The sequence below is a fragment of the Mesoplodon densirostris genome, chromosome 20 (assembly GCF_025265405.1).
Source record: "Mesoplodon densirostris isolate mMesDen1 chromosome 20, mMesDen1 primary haplotype, whole genome shotgun sequence".
Classification (NCBI taxonomy): Eukaryota; Metazoa; Chordata; class Mammalia; order Artiodactyla; family Ziphiidae; genus Mesoplodon; species Mesoplodon densirostris.
Window position 1 is genome coordinate 3,265,752 of NC_082680.1, and position 15,927 is coordinate 3,281,678.

The 15,927-nt window shown below is 36.1% G+C and overlaps 1 pseudogene; it reads right to left on the reverse strand.

The window, feature by feature from the left end:
- Positions 1 to 13,331: 13,331 nt before the first annotated feature.
- Positions 13,332 to 15,458, reverse strand: LOC132481380 (uncharacterized; annotated as a pseudogene).
- Between the last annotated feature and the right edge of the window lie 469 nt (positions 15,459 to 15,927).

The window sequence follows — 15,927 nt, forward strand, 5'->3', positions numbered from 1 at the left end:
TGCATCTGGAAGTCTTCTCTCTGTGTAACAGCCATGTCATGTCACAGTCCTGTCCCTCCAGATAGGGCACAGTGACTGATATTTCTGTAGATACCAATCGGGCTCTTTCTCTAGCCACTTCTGTTATCACCCAATGGGCTCTTGAATAAAGTGGCCATGGGAGCAGCGATGCATGTTATGCATGAGCTCAGCAACATGGGCTTCCATGCACCAAGGCTGACCTGACTAAGGCTGCTGGCTGCTGAGTGACAAATCTGCCCGCAGCAGAAGTCAACACTGAGTCCTTGATATGGCACCATTCCTTGTGGGTGATTAGTCAGCTTGCTGGTGGCAGGTTGATTACATTGGACCACTTCCGTTATGGGAGGGGCAGTGCTTTTGTTCTCTTTGAAATAAACACTTACTCTGGATATAGATTTGACTTCCCTGTACACAGTGCTTCTGCCAAACTAGCATCCATGGATTTAGAAAATGCCTTATCCATCACTGTGGTGTTCAACACAGCATTGACCCTGCTCAGGGAATTCACTTCACAACAAATGAAGTGCAGCACTGTGCTGTGCTTGTGGAATTTATTGGTCTTACCAGGTTCCTCGCCATCCTGAAGCAACTCCTTTGATGGAATAGTGGAATAGCCCTTTAAAGACCCAGTGATAGTGCCAGCTAGGTGGCAGTACCTTGCTGGGCTGGGCAAGGTTCTCCAGAAGACTGTGTATGTTCTAAATTAGCATCTAATATTTGGTACTTTTCCTCTCATAACCAGGATTCATGGGGTTGCAAATCAAGGAGTGGAAATGGGAATGACACCACTTACTATGACTCTAGAGAGGTCATAGTTCCAGCAAGAGGGATGGGTCCACCAGGAAAAAGGCAGAGGACTTACAGGTGGATGGTAGCAGCTGTGCTTGCTAGAGAGGGGGGAGATATGTTTATTTTGTTGATCCTTGAAATACAAGGACTCTTTTCATAGGCAAATTAAGAAACTGAAGGCCAATATACCACCCGATACACATCGTTTGCTTTGAATTTTCAACAAGAGATAATGAATTCGTATTAGTCGGAGTTCTCCAGAAAAATTGAAATAGAATGTATTCATATATATATGTGTGTGTGTGTGTGTGTGTATACACACATTTACACCTACTGTAATATCTATATAACATCTATAACAGTTATATAATATATATAAAACACATGTACAATATAAAGATATGTAACATCTATATTTTTTATACACACACACACAGACAGAGAGAGACAGAGATGAAAGAATTGGCTCACATGATTATGTGGGCTGGCAAGTCTGAAATTTGCAGAGCAGGCTAACAGGCTAAAATTCCAGAAGGAGTGTTACAGCCTTGAGTCTGAAGACAGTCTGGAGGCAGAGTTCTTTCCTCTTTGGGAAGCTTCGGTCTTTGTTCTTTGGAATTTCAACTAACTGGATGAGACCTCCCCATATTATGGAAAATAATGTGCTTTACTCCAATTCTATTGATTTAAATGTTAATCACAGCAACTTCTAGACTGGCATTTGACCAAAGAACTGGACACCAAAGCCCAGCCAAGTTGACACATATCATTAACCATCACAGCACAATGTATTTTATATCCCTTTAAAAGATGTGAACACTGAGACTCAAATCAGTCAAATAGCTGTCCCAAAATCATATGATTTATAAATGAATCAGGATTCAAATCATTTTCTGTCTGATTAAAATCCTATAATTCCACCCCAAATGGGCTATAGTTTCTTTATGTTGACTGCTCTTATATAATTAATATCTTAAATGATAAATTTGTCAACATTTTAATAACTGTGGAACACTTAACTCTGCTAACTCTGCTTTGTGCCATCACAGTATCAGGATCCTTACCTCCATAGCAGACACCATTCATGTCTCCCTGGTGAAGGCTGATACTAATATCAAATGTCATAATGTATAGATGGATAATGAATGTGAACATCCTTGATAAAGGGTTAATATCCAAAATATATAATGAGCTTCTACAACTCAAAAGGAAAAAATAACCTGGTTAAAAAATGGACAAAGGAACTGAATAGATATTTCTCCAAAGATGAAATTGTTGGGAATGTAAATTACTTCAACCACTGTGGAAAACAGTTTGGTGATTCCTCAAGAAATTAAAAATAGAACTACCATATGATTCAGGATTCCTACTTTTGGGTACATATCTAAAAGAATTCCTATCACGATCTCAGATATCTGTACTCCCATGTTTATTGTTTGTTGTAGCATTATTCACAATAGCCAAAGTATGAAAAAAAAAACTTTCTTTGTCAATGGATGAATGGATGAAGAAAATGTCATGTGTGTGTGTGTGTGTGTGTGTGTGTGTGTGTATACATATAAAATGAATGCATCATATATGTACGGCTATCTGGATGTCATTCATACCTCAGTAAAGTGGTTTATAAACAAACAAACAAAAATAGCTGTGGGTTGGGAGGTAGAGAGTGGATAAGTGAATGAGCTCTATGGACCATAGTAGACTCAAGGAAGTTGGAAAATAAAAAACAGTAGTGCTTTGGTTTAACATTTTTGAAAGGAAAATGTTTCTTTTATTCCCTGTGTCATTTTTTTTCTATTTCAGCAGCACAAGATATTATACATGAAAATGTTAAGAATTAGATGTTCAAAGATATGTTTAGTTATTTTTTAGAATCGTGCTACCACTTAAGAAAATATTTATATGTACACATATATCTTTCAAAACTTTTAAACTAGCTTATGGTTTTTCACAGTATCATAGTTTTAGTATATTTATAACTTAGCTATTTTCTTAAAGGCAATTTTTATTTTTCATGTAAATGTAAACTTTGTTTTGTTTGTTTATCTTCACACTTTGATATGTTGTCTGAGTTCCATGTGCTCTAAGACAACATTTATATATATATTGGATTGCACCCTTGGCTTTACTTTTGACTTATAAATTATTCACCAAAATTTCTTTTCTAGGTTGGTCTTTGAAGGTGCTATCCTGTGAATAAGTAAGTTGAAATTCTGTGGTAGAAGGAATGATTTTCTTTCTCAGGCATTTGATATAGAAAACTTTAAAGGTGCGGTTTTATCCTTTCAGAATGTGCTCTGACCCCATGATATGTGGCATAGAATTATGAAGACACAAATGTTATGCTAACATCTCTCCTTAAAAGTTGCTCTACTTTGTTTTACTTTTCCACATTATATACAATAAAAAGTCAGTCATCTTTCAGATAAAATTAAAGTTTTGTAATCAAAAGAACAAATAGTTATTAGTTTTCAAATATCCTATATGCATATTTTTAGTTAACTTTCTTTTGAGTACAATTAATAAAAAATCAATCAATGCATATGTATGTGTGTGTGCACATGTGCAAAAAAGAATCACTATAAAGCTTAAGAATTAGGAGTATCACTAGCAAGCTAGATTTTCAAACTGAATCTTTCTATTTTATTAATTTCTTCTTGCGATTATTTGTGGACTACCCATTATAGCTTCTGTGGCCCTAGGTTTCGTTTCTAAACTTGAGATATGCTCACATTGCCTGAGTACCACTAAAAAGTGCTTTGGACAGTATTTATTGAGTATGTAGTAGCTTATGAAAATACCTTTATGTTAAATATAGGCAACATTAAAATATGAGTTATTAATGGGATAGAGATAGTACATAGCTCTTTCAAATTTACCTTTCTTCAAATAAATAGCAAGCTAGTTTAAATTCCTTATTTTAACAGGTTCATGTGTTTCAGTGTACTTAATTACGTGGCAACAAATCATAACAAAAATCATAACAAAAATCACCTCTAAGCTTGTGTATATATACATTGTAAAATAGACTAGATTGGGGGCTTCCCTGGTGGCGCAGTGGTTGAGAGTCCACCTGCTGATGCAAGGGACACGGGTTCGTGCCCCAGTCTGGTAAGATCCCACATGCCGTGGAGCGGCTGGGTCCGTGAGCCATGGCCGCTGAGCCTGCGCGTCCGGAGCCTGTGCTCCACAACGGGAGAGGCCACAACAGTGAGAGGCCTGCGTACCGCAAAAAAAAAAAAATAAATAAATAGACTAGATTGGTCAACGGACTGTTTGCAGCAATGCTTTTGAGGATATGAATGAAATAATGTAGCTTTTGTTAAAGGGGTCAAAGCTTGGCATCTGTTAGGCACAAATTATTGATAATTATCAGGAGTGAATGAGTTACCAGAGATGCACATCAGTAGGTTGCAGTGGTCAGCCAATCTTAAGATCGGTAGCGCCCTCGAGGTCATGATTCCCCAGCACACAGGCTTGACTCTCTGTTAGTGTGACTTGACAGAGCACAAAGATTCCAGAAGAAGTCACAGAGGACTTCAGTTTAACTTGAAGAAGTATGGACACCAAGGGAGCTGTTTCAGGAACCTGCAGGGTGTATGCTAAGTTTGTCTTTTGCCTCAGGTAGTCACCAATTATGTATGCTGTAAACGCAAGCTCGTCTCTCTGCTAGGGGATGAGGTTAAAGGGCTCCAGGAGCATCTCTCTATGCACTGAGGTTTTTAAAAGGCTAAAAAACGAAACGGAATCAAGGAAGACTAAGAGAAATCATGCAAGAATAAAACCAGAAAGAAAAAAATGCCAAGAAAAAGATAGTACCAATAAAAATAGTATGTGACAGAATGAAAAATTCACGAAACAAAATAAGAAAAGAAAGTATGCATCTCTGTTTACAAGCCATAAATAGTGAAATGCGGATATTATTATTATTATTATTAGAATTCCATGTTTCATATGCTAATAAGGATACTGGTAAAGACGAACAAATGCACAGGATCTTTTTTGCTAACTAATATGTTCCCCCACTCGTTCATTCAACCACTCATTTATTCTATTAATTCAAGTATCACCAAGTTTTATTGGTACCTCCTTGCTGAGGAACATGGAGTTTGATTTGTAGATATGACGAGATAAATGGCATGCTTTTTAATTGTAGAGAGTACCTGAAACATGAGGGAGACAGCCAAGACTCACTGAACTGCCGACTTTTAACACTTTCTCCTGATCCGAAGCATTTCTCTAGTGATTTTTATGTTCCTGTGCAGCAAAATGCTGGAAGTCAGATATATTAAGTGCTTTACTCTCTTATTTTTAGTCTAAGTGATGATTTTGGAAGAGAAAATGGACTAGAGGAATTGAGTATTTGTGGGGTTAAAAATGTTTGCACCATGAATTTTAACAGTAAAGAAGCTTACTCTTGATTTAAAAAAGAGAGAGAGAGAGAGAAAATGAGGTGGGCAGAAGAATCGAATGATAAACCATCATTTTAAGAAAAATCGGAAAGGAGGAAGAAATATATGAAAATACATTTCTGAAATTAGATATTATAGATGAAATCAGGTATACCAAATGGAATAGAAGCGATTCTGGTTTTATACAATGATTTTTAGAAAAGTGTAATAGGAATAGTGCTAATAATAGTACTTGTAAACTTATGAATACTTTGTACATGTACACATGTGATATTAATTTAAATAGGAAATGTAATGCATTCTAATATAACAAAGTGAAAATAATTTTATAGATATAGGTCTGAAGATTAGTATAGAGCAATGGGGGGAAATAACTTGTTTAAAAGAATCTCATAGGGAAAAATATCCAAGGAGGTAGCAATTTATATGTAGGGATTATTGAACAAGGGATTAAAATCAAGTAGCTATTAGTTGCTTTAGTCAAAGTAAACAAGTAATTTTGTTATGGAAACAAAATCTTAGAGATCATTCAATTAAAAATATAGTTTTCTAACTTTGATTATAAAATGTGTGAATGTTATATTTGAAACACTTGTCTCCAGGCACCTACAAAATGTCTCACCCCAATGAATGTTAACATACAATAAATCATATAATTATATTTCTATGTGTATTGATGAATCAATGCATTGAATTTAATTTGAATCACAAAGTTGGTGATTTAGATATAACTAGTAACTTGAGTTTCTAAGAGATCTCAGTACTGTTGGCCTTTTTTCACATATTGAATATTATACATAACAATATATGTTCCAAGAAGTATCATATTTGTTGGGAAATGTTGGTTGAAAATATATGAGTAGTCTCTGGTATCATAGAGTTGCAAACCAAAGAACTGCTAGGATACCTCTATGATGTGGAAAGAGTGCATTGTGAGTGCATTGTTATGTGAGCGCACGGCAATTACAGCTTCCTAGGCAAATGGGAATCATAGAAGGCATGGGACGTGCAGGCTGTGGTCCAGCCGAGGGGTGGAACGGGCTGGAGCCGAGCTGGTGCTCTCTGGTTAACCCACTTGCCTTAGAAGGGGCAGTATCAGCTCAGAAGACAGGGTAGCTCTTGTCATTTCCTGCCCAGAGGGTGTATTTTTCTGTTTTAAATCATACAAAAGCACTATGAATGCTAGATTTGGTCCCAAAATTATATATCTAAAATTTTTCTTTATCTACATCCATAACTCTCCATTTTATAAAAATAAAAAAGATTGGCTTGCTTAAAGAAATTGTTAAAAATGTTCATGAGTATATAAAATTGTGTAAAGAAGGCAAAGTCCCAAGTGTGCTACACCTATTGAAAAACACTAAGGCACTAAACACAAAAAGTACGTTCTCAAATATGCAATACTAAGCAGAAAAGGGAAACAAATGATATTTCGTGGTGTGGGAATAATATATTTATGTTAACAGATGATAAAAAAGTAGAAATTCTCAAAATCTCAATTTCTTCTTTTTTATAGTAGTAGTAGGCTTTGGAAACTACAGACTAACAGATTTAACATTGATTCCAAGGAAAACCTTAGAAATATGTGTAGCATTGGACTAGAGAGTGGGACTCTATAGTTAGACATAAGAGGATTTGATCTCTGGCTTCATGAATTAATAGTTAATGTGTCTTTGTGAAAATTATCTATGTTTGCTAGCCTTTGTTTACCTTGTATGCAAAATGGGTAAAATAATAGTTTCTACCTAAGGAGGTTGTTCAGAAGACAAAAAGGACTACTATCAGGATATTGATTAAAATATAATTAGCACTCAAAATATGACTTTGTTAGTAATAATATTAGCACATAAAATATTTACAAATGTATAGGGGAAAAAGGGAATCAGAAATTCCTAACAGTTAGTATGAGGTCACTAAAAATAAGTCATTCTAAACTGAAGTTATTTTCTATCTTTGATAATGTTGCTAAATTGATAGATTAAAATGAGGCCATACACATGGTACATCTTGGTTTCATAAAGACATTCGACAGGGCCTTGTATAGCACAGAAATTTAGGGAAAATAAGTGTGTTATTTATGTGGAAGTTAAGAGTATTTGTAGATGACAAAACAAAGTACAGTAAAGTTACTTTGATGACCAAAGTTAGCACAGAATAATTTTTTTTGAAAAGTACTTTCATCATGTTCTAGGTAGTATTTTAAATCACCAACTTGAACTTAGAAAGAAATGCTATGCTAATCAAAACATAAAATGATTAAAGGTTAGAAACTATGGCTAATGCAACAGGAAAGAAATGAGATTTTAATGTAACTCAGAAATGAAAATAGAGCAAAACAAAATACAACTTGTTGTAGCTGTAAGTATGAATTACTGTATTTGGATGAAAAAAAGAAAACTGATTATACCAAAGTCCCTTTAAGAATGGCAATTTATATGGACAAAAAGTACTCTGGAGTTTTTGGTATACTACACTTTCAGTATGATTTAACAGTATGATGTGATTCTAAAATAACTTGCGTAATCAGAGACAACATGAATGAAATCATAACATTTTACAATATTTTATTATGTAAGACTCTATCCCAGTAACCCCCTTTGTTAACTGATAAAGCAAGTGGAACACTTGGTACAATGTCTGACATAGAGTAGGCACTTGATAAACATTAATTTCCTTCAATTAGTTTGTAGTTTGACAATGTAAAATGTCAAATGTTTGACAATGTAAAATGATCTCTAACTGTGATTCTTAAGGGAAGATGATTCAGTATTTCCCAGTGCATCTCAGCATTTTTGGAAGGGTGGGGAAATTGGAAAGGAGATTAGATCTGCCATGTTTGTATAATTATCAGGAGAAGATATGTGTTAAAAATGTAAAGAATTGTGTTTTTAAGGAGCAGTACTGGGATCCTTTGCTAGCATTTGGAGGGGAGCACATTTTAATAATACACATGCATTTTTAACATGCCCTACTGTTAATGTATAATATGGTGCCATAAAAATAGGGAGTATCATGTACCTGAACATGTCCAGCTTCAAGGCTGGTTGGCCGGTTGTTGTGGTTTTCATGATAGGAATGATGTAGTTAGTGGGCCTGAGGTTGTCAAATTGTCATAAATGGCCTCCAATGGCCTTCCCATTTCAAACATATCTAGAGAAAAAAACCTTGCTAAAACAAATAGGTATTTGGAAGACCTTTGTGTGTGATTTGTGAGTACAATAATAATTATACCTAACCCCATACTCTACAAAAAATAATAGGACTAATAGATGAGGATTATTGCACTCTATATTCAAATAAGGAATCTAAAGCCCCATGAGAATGCTACCTGCTGTAGTTAATACACCCAGAAATGAGGAAGCTGAGATAGTAGATCACTATGACTCAAAGCCTCTGAGATTTCCAGAGATCAGACAAATTTTCCCACCAACATATCTATCATCGTTGTTAACAGAACATAAGCTTTTTATTATAGTGCTTATAATTAATGCACCATTAGCCATGGACATCATTAAAAGCACTTATTTTTGTTCTCTCAATGGTAGAGTCCCAAAGGGTGCTGGAGAGTTCCCTTCATCCTCCACTGCCTCTTAGGGACCTTATTAGGGTCATATTTGCAGTGCCTTTCTAGAAACTGAAAAAAACACATTTCATATTTTAAGTAAATTACCTGTTGTAGAACTTAATGTTTTTTATATTTAAATACTTCCCAAGGCAAAATAATTTCATGCTGTAAAGCCATTTAAAGGCTTAATTATAAGAATAGTTATGCTTTATTTCCCTGAAATTTCTTTTATTAAAATATATATATAATACTTTTTGCTAAGTGAGAATTACCAGTTATAAATATTCAAATTGGTCACAATTGAATAATGAAAATTAGAAACAATTTACATAAGTAGAAAATGAGGCAGGAGTTGTAAATATATTAATTTACTACTGTCCTTATAGTGTTGTAAACAAGACATCATTGGAAAAATTAGAAAGGACAGTGACTTTGGTTTCCTTCCACATGTGATATCAAGCCAGCATGAACTCTGCTCCTGCCAAAACTAATAGGAATGTGAGGTGAAAGTTGTATAATAAAAAATAAAATGATATTGGAGTGCCTCAATAACTGTTGCTTTTTATTGTCTTTTTTTTCTTTTATGATTTTTTTTCTTTTTGATCTAACTTCCAGGAGGTATCCTCAACTTTATTTTCTAACTCTTAAAAAAATAATATGATATGAATTATATAATATATAAACAGTAAATATAAGTATAATTAACAATATAAAATATATAATATAATATAATAGCTGGGCTCAAACAAAAGGAATTAAATAGGTGGTGAGATAAACTACAAACTCCCTCTTTCATAATGCCAGGTCCCTAAAAGAGCTGCTTCTCAGGAAAAGAATTACTAACAGTAAATTTATCTACTGACTTACAGGGGTTACAAGTAAGCTCATCTGTCTACCTCAGATGAGAAAAGAAAATGTTATTTGTGAGAAAGAAAAACCCCAAGACTTTATATCACATGGATATGGAGTCCAGTTTATAATATCCAAGTGAGGCATGAGTCTTCAAGTTCACAAATTAATGTAAATTTTTTCCCCAAAATAGAAAAAGAGCTATATGGGGAAGGAAAAATACACCTGCTGTGTGGGACTGTGTCTACAGCTCAGTAAGCAAAGTTATCCTAAGAAAAGAGGCACTGAGATATTAAGTAGAATGCATTTCAAAGTAATAAAGATGTCAACATATAAGAAAAAAAACAAGAAACAATAGAATAAGAATATTTTCTGAATTTCAGAAAGGGAGAATAAAAGAATGAAAGAATAAAGAATAAAAGAATTTTATTATTTTGATATTCAAAATAATGTGGTTGATAATTTTCCAGGACAGATAAAATTTTGAACCCTCTGAATAGATAAACTCAACAAGCTGAAGACTATGAAATTATATCTTCAAAATACTGAGAAAGTATAATTGCGACCCTAGAATACTATACCCAGCTAAATCATCATTCAAGAGGGAGACTGGAAAATAATACCATGTATGTGAAGGTCAGGGGACAAAGACTGAGAATATACATTTTATTGAAGCCCATTTGAAGGAAACAAACAACAATTACATACTCTCAGTCTTTGCTTTCGTTTTTCCCGTAATATATCTTTTGTTAGAAGGAAACTGGAAACCTGAATTCAAAAGGAAACGTTGAGATTTAAGAAGCAATTTTGAGCAAATGCTGGTATGCATGTTGATTAAGCTAAATAAACATTGACTGAGAATTAATGACTAATATAATGTCTAAATTGGAGAAGAGGATAAAAATACAGTAAAACTAAAACATTGGGTAGTAAAATAAAAAATCATAAATCGTACAGAAATATATAGTTATAGTAATACCTAATTTTTTGTACACTTAAGGGGGCCAATTTTTAAAAATTAAACTTAAAATTTGTTAACTTGATGTATGTTTTACAATTTTAAATTAACTTAAAATATCTACAAGAAATTAAACTTAGCAGAAGAAGAAATACAATTTTAAAATATATGCTAGAAAAAAGATAAAAGCAAGGGCAATATGAAAATTAAGAAAACACAAAACTGCATCAGTAATCATAAGAGATACAAATTGGTTTACTTATTTTGAAAGACTGAGATTTTAGTAGCATAAAATTAAAAACCAAATCTACTTATATATATATATATATATATATTTAAACATCTTTATTGGAGTATAATTGCTTTACAACGGTGTGTTAGTTTCTGCTGTATAACAGAGTGAATCAGCTATACGTATACATATATTCCCATTTCTCTTCCCTCTTGCGTCTCCCTCCCATCCTCCCTATCCCACCCCTCTAGGTGGTCACAAAGCACCGAGCTGATCTCCCTGTGCTATGCGGCTGCTTCCACTAGCTATCTATTTTACATTTGGTAGTGTATATATGTCCATGCCACTCTCTCACTTCATCCCAACTTACCCCTCCCCCTCCCCGTGTCCTCAAGTCCATTCTCTACATCGGCATCTTTACTCCTGTCCTGCCCCTAGGTTCACATTCCATATATATGTGTTAACATATGGTATTTGTTTTTCTCTTTCTGACTTACTTCAGTCTGTATGACAGACTCTAGGTCCATCCACCTCACTACAAATAACTCAATTTCGTTTCCTTTTATGGCTGAGTAATATTCCATTGTATATATGTGCCACATCTTCTTTATCCATTCATCTGTCGATGGACACTTAGGTTGCTTCCATGTCCTGACTATTGTAAATAGAGCTGCAGTGAACATTGTGGTGCATGACTCTTTTTGAATTATGGTTTTCTCAGGGTATATGCCCAGTAGTGGGATTGCTGGGTTGTATGGTAGTTCTATTTGTAGTTTTTGAAGGAACCTCCATACTGTTCTCCATAGTGGCTGTATCAATTTACATTCCCACCAACAGTGCAAGAGGGTTCCCTTTTCTTTTATAGCAAATATACATTTATCATTGTAACTCAGAAAAGCTGAACTTAAAAGGATAGAAAAATTAGTCCGTGAAAACACTATTGTAAGTAAAAATACTATATTAATATCAGACAAGAGAAAATTTAATGCAAAACATATTATTATAGAGTTATATTCTCCAATTATATAAAGCAAACATTGCCAGAAGTTTTTAAATGGACAGATCCCTACAGTGGGATAGTTTAACACACATAGGCCAAATAGAACAGCATCATTTAAAATTTGAACGTACAACAAATAAGCTTTATTTGGTAAACATATATAAATCCTTATAGCTCAAAAGAGACAACAAGCCTTCATTCTAAGTATCCATGAGAAGTGAAATCGAATTGGTCCTGTGTACGTCACAAAGCCAAACCTGAAAAAATACGAATGAATCAATACCTTACTGACCAGATATTGAGGCCAAACAAGTATAATTAGTACTCAATAACAAAAACAAGCCTCACTTAAAAATACAAACCTTAGAAACTTAAAAATACAGTTGACCTTTATTATTCCTAGAGTCCATATTTGCAAATTAGCCTGCCTGCTGAAATGTATTTGCAACCACCAAATCAATACTTGCCATGCTGCCTACCTGGTGTGCGTGTTCCTATCTGAGATCAAGCAAGGGTAGCGCTGCTTTCCTGTTTTAGCTCTCAAATTGGCAAGAATTGTCCTTTTCATGGTCTATTTAGTGCCACATTTTTTTGCATTGTTTTTTTGTTGTTGTTGTTGGTGGTGGTCTCACTGATTAAAATGCTCCCCAAACATGGTTCTCACGTGCTATCTAACATTCCTATGCACAAGACAGCTGTGATGTGCCTTATAGAGGAAATATGTATGTTAGATAAGCTTCTTTCAGGCATGATTAAGAGTGGTGTTAGCCACGAGTTCGACATTAATGAGTTTATATATACACATATGTATTATGTAATATGTGTGTGTGTGTATATGTGAATAAAAAGGTGTCTTTAAATAAAACACACATAAAACAAGGTTATGATGATCAGGTCATGAAAATGTGAATAGAGGCTCATAGGAATCCAATTTTGTATTTCCCCTAAGGGCAATAATTCAGTATTTCCTAACTCAGTGTTCATAGCAAAGTTATAGAACATCACTTTTGCAAATAAAGAGAATCAACTGTACATTTTCAAATAATTAGAAGCCCAAAGAAAGAATTTTATTTGGAATCATAGAATATTTTAGACTGTTTGGAAACAATGAAAACATCAATAGCCATGCTTTTATTTCTATACACAGTACTTCAGTCATATTTTTCCTGAAGTAATTGATTTAGTCTTGTAACTTAGTGGACTTAATTGTTTTCCTAAAGTAAAAGTATGTCCTCGCTATTACACAGTTCATAAAATCATTAATTTGGTTAATGTCTTCCCAACACCAGAAATTTAGGATGCAAATTTATTTTTGCATTACTTTTGTCATAATTCCTCTTGAATTTTCCTGGTAGTTGTCATATTAGACAGTTTCAGTTTAAGTACTAAAAATAGATTATATTAAAAGCTAAGTAAGAGTGATAACAGTGAAAATTTAGTGGATCAATTTCCCATTGACAGTCAGAATCAGTCACTCCACCCATCGCAAGAACTCCCTTCCCTGCCTATGGAGTCAGAGGCATGAGGAATCTAAAGTGGCCAGACAGCAGCCTTAACTTCCACTTCAGTGGAATTATTGCTACGTCTCCTGGTAGAAGCATTCCTTCCTTTGGACCTAAGACCTTAAGGCCAGCAAAGCATAATAAGGTCATGGGAACAGGGAGTAAAAATTTTACTAGTGGGTCACTAGGGGTAATAGTGAGTAGCGTCACTCCCATTTCAATCTTTGGATTCCTAGACCCATGAATCCTGGCTATGGGAACAAGAGCATCGTATGTGGGATGCTGATTCCAAGCACACGCAGCCTTCTGTAAAATCTTGCCCCAGTCTTGCAAGGTATTGCCACCCAGCTGGCACTGTAACTGAGTCTTCAAAAGACCATTCCAACCTTCTATCAAGTCAGCTGCTTCAGGATGCTGGGGAACATGGTAAGACCAGTGAATTCCATTAGCACGGGCCCATTGATATACTTATTTCGCTGGGAGGTGAGTTCCTTGATCAGAAGCCATGCTGTGTGGAATGGCACGGTGGTTAGAAAGTCAGTCTGTAAGTTCACAGGTGGTGGTTTTGGCAGAGCATTGCCTTCAGGGAAGGCAAAGTTGTAATTCAGTGATGTCTGTTCCATTAAGAACAAAACACTGCCTCTTCCACAAAGGAAGTGGTCCAGTGTAGTCACCTTGCTACCAGAGAGCCGGCTGATCACCCTGGGGAACGGTGCCGTATTAAGGACCCCCTGTTCTTCCCACTGGGAAGATTTCTTGCCACCACAGTCCTTCAGGGTTGCGGTGGAAAGGATCTGTAGTGCTGAAGCTGCACTTTCAGGTGGCACCTGTCTATTACTCAGAACCATGTGTGAATCAAACCTAAATCACCTAAATCACCTCTTCGTGTGTCAGCCGATTATAGTGAACTCCCCATGAAGTCATAGGTACAGACTGGGAGAAGGAAGGAGGTGGAGCAGGTAGGACAGTGAGGTTGTATTGCTGGTCTTGCCGGCTGACAGTAAACTGCTTCTGGGGGTCTTTACTAATAGGTATTGAGACAAAATATATTTGCCAGATCAATAGCTTCATATCAGGTACCGGAGAACGTTTGAATTTTCTCAGGCAATGAAACCACATTCGGTGCAGCTGCCGCAACTGGGGTCACCATCTGGTTAAGGTTATGATAATCCCATGTCATTCTCCAAGATCCATCCGGTTTCTGAGTAGTCCCAGTAAGAAAGTTAAATGGGGATGTGGTGACAATCACCACACCTGCATCCTTCAAGGCCTTGCTGGTGGCACTAATTTCTGCAGTCCCTTCAGGAATGCACTGCTTCTTTTTGTTCACTATTTCCTAGGTGGTGACAGTTCTAATAAATTCCACTTGGACTTTCCTTCCCACCATAATAGCCCCCGTTCTACAAGTCAGGGAATTAATGTAGGATCCTGTCAGGTGCAGAGTATATTCCTTCTAATATGCATTTCAGAACTGGGCAAATAACCAGAGGATGGGTTCATGGAGCAGCTGGCTCCGCTGTGAGATGGACTTGAGCTAAAACTCCATCCATCACTTTACCTCCATAAGCCCCTGCTCCGGTAGAGCACAGTGTGGTTCTGAGTCTCTTGGAATCAGTATCCATTCAGAGCCCGTGTCCATCAGTCCCCACATGGTCTGGTTACTTCTTTTTCCTCGGTGCACAGTTACTCTGGGAAAAGGTTATGGGTCCCTTTGTGAGGAAGGCTGATAGATTAACAGTATACATTTTGGGCAGTGTACAGGAGTCTTCTCTTAAAGATACCCAGCCTTCCCTTCATTCAAGGGGTCTGGGTCTATAAACTGGCTCATTTCTGGATACTGACTGAGGGACTGTGACTCACTGTTTTTATGATTCAAATTACACTTTTTTGCTTACTTGATTTCGAACTTTTTTGCTGAATTCTTTTAAGAGTTCAGTAGGCTTCTTATTATTTCACCTCTAGGAGCACTATAATCAACTAGCCAGTGCCATAGGTCTGCATAAGTCAGACCATTCTGATTGCTGCTTTGACTCTGCTGTTCATTATGGTAACCACGCCCACCTTGCCTTTGGCTGTTGTGTGCTGCCACTTGACTCCTGCCACCCCAGGTTCCAATTTCTCCTGTTGCATTTAGGTTTCCCAGTTCAGTGACTGCAGTTCCCACTCTAAGGTCTGAATTACAGAGAAGAGCAATCACAGCACTCTTCAAGGATCCTGGGGTTCCCATCACAAATTCATTTCTCACAATACTGGTGAGAGGAATGTCTTCTGCACCTCCCTGATGTATATGAGTATATCTTAGGTGACAGATACACGCTAAAATTTTCTAAAATCCCTAAGCCTTTGAATCTCTTCCTCTACATTAAACCAAGGCAGGTCCAACATTTCCAGCACATTCACTGCAGGCCACTTATTGGTCCATGTTCCAGCCAACCAAGCTGTTAGAGCCGTCTGTAACTCCCCAAGCTACGATATGAAATGCGGAATCTCTGCTTAGCAAGACCATATCAGAAACTGCAGCGTGATCCAACTTTACATCCCTTGGACCATTAACCTATACCCTTAGTATCCATTTCCACATATATTCCTCAGATTTCTG